Below are 2,319 nucleotides of genomic sequence, written 5' to 3'. Positions count from 1 at the left end.
CAAGAGGGAATGAATGTACAGTGGAGTTGGCTTAAACTGAACACATATGCTCTCTCTCTCTCTCTCCATCTTACTTTTTGAGATTGTGTATTTCAACCACGAAGTGACGGTGATGATCAGTTGGTAGTCTTGGACGCAGTCCATCTTATTACATACTGAGTGTTACTGCGTCATTCACAAACAGCTACGCAGTCCATCTTGTTACATACTGAGTGTTACTGCGTCATTCACAAACAGCTACGCAGTCCATCTTGTTACATACTGAGTGTTACTGCGTCATTCACAAACAGCTACACAGTCCATCTTGTTACATAGGCCTACTGAGTGTTACTGCATCATTCATAAACAGCTACGCAGTCCATCTTGTTACATAGGCCTACTGAGTGTTACTGCATCATTCATAAACAGCTACGCAGTCCATCTTGTTACATACTGAGTGTTACTGCGTCATTCACAAACAGCTACGCAGTCCATCTTGTTACATAGGCCTACTGAGTGTTACTGCATCATTCACAAACTGCTACACAGTCCATCTTGTTACATACTGAGTGTTACTGCGTCATTCACAAACAGCTACGCAGTCCATCTTGTTACATACTGAGTGTTACTGCGTCATTCACAAACAGCTACGCAGTCCATCTTGTTACATACTGAGTGTTACTGCGTCATTCACAAACAGCTACGCAGTCCATCTTGTTACATACTGAGTGTTACTGCGTCATTCACAAACAGCTACGCAGTCCATCTTGTTACATACTGAGTGTTACTGCGTCATTCACAAACAGCAGTAAACCGAAAGAAAACAAAATCCCCCCTTGTTTTCTTATATTCAAGCATTCTCTCTAAACCGAGAACCGGGCTTAACCAAAGAAAATCAGGTGGCCCTTGAGATATTAGTTTAGGCGGACTCTACAGTGTACGACTGTCATATAATGTGAACCTGAGTTGTCCAAGGCCTATAACGTAGAGAGTGACTTCCCGACTTCCCTTTAGGTCAACGAACCTTTCAAATCTATGGTTCTACTGCGCAAACAAGTATAGGTGTGTGTTATTTTCAGCTTTCACAACTTGACTTTTGATTATTTTGGGTGGGTTGTTTTGACCCTATTCATTTTGTTGAGTCGGAAGGAAAAATTTTTAAACAGCAAAAGTACAAGCAGAGTCGATAAACTTTGTACAATGTATTTGTCACGATGCTGTGGAGTCAGGTGCTCGTCAATTTGTGGGCACATGGAGTTAATGGCATCATCTAAACGCCTCTCCTTTTGCCTTGCATTTGATGAAATAAATAATGGTCAAACCGCAAAGATTAGACTTTCAAATTACAAGTGAGTCCCGTAAAATATAGCACTGCATTAAATAGTAGACCTATATACACTTTACATACATTTTGAATTGAAATCTGTTTAAAGTCTTCGTAAGGTTTTATGGCACTCGCAACTGCATACGCTCATATGAGCGCCAAGGAGTGGATGTCAACAGAGAAGTCCAAACGGGGAATCAGGCTTACTCTGCTCACCTCTCTAGCCTCAACAGCACAAAGTCTGCTTCAACTATCAAAGACCCAGGAAATACCGGGTCACAAGAGTGTGACAAACATATAAAAGAAGTAGAGGAAATGACGATAGCAAGGATTAGGGAAAAAAAAGCAGCAGTTCCCTGTTGTAGTTCAGGCACAGTTACGAGCATGACATTGTTAGATCAGCCCATTTACAATTCTACTGTGCCTAAGAACAAGAAATGTTCCCCCCTTTGGGAATGGCCTGAAGACACTTCAGTCAGTGGCACCACCCCGGGGTGTGTGACATATTCTGTAAATTGAATAAAAAATGGATAAATGGAAAAATATGAACTGTCCCACTACGGACACACAGTAACTGCTATAAGCGGTCATAGCAAGAATACATTTTATCATAGTCTCACAAGTGAAAGAAGTCCACTTTTGGCGGCGGTTGGCAGGGTTCTCTACAATATATACTGTCTCTGCAAAGCTTATTCACGTAGTCACAGGCACTCCACGTGAGCCCGTGATAGCTTCATGACGTCACTGGCATTGACTTTTTCTACTTGTCTAGCCTAGCATATACTATCATAGAGCAGAGTAGAGTGGGCAGTGCTCCCTGCTCCTTCTTGTGTTCTGAACAACAGTTGGGCAGATTAAGAGAGTCTACACAGTCCAACAAACAGCACAATGTGTACAGACTGCAGCTCAAATTGCAGTTACTGAGAGAGACAGGTAGATGAGTAAAAACTTTCAAAAATGAAATTTTCCGCAAGCACACAATTCACAACTCTACACTGTAGAAAATCACCACAATT

The sequence above is a fragment of the Aplysia californica genome, unplaced genomic scaffold, assembly GCF_000002075.1.
Source record: "Aplysia californica isolate F4 #8 unplaced genomic scaffold, AplCal3.0 scaffold00183, whole genome shotgun sequence".
Taxonomy (NCBI): domain Eukaryota; kingdom Metazoa; phylum Mollusca; class Gastropoda; order Aplysiida; family Aplysiidae; genus Aplysia; species Aplysia californica.
The sequence above is the reverse complement of the archived record's forward strand: the minus strand, read 5'-3'. Positions refer to the sequence as shown.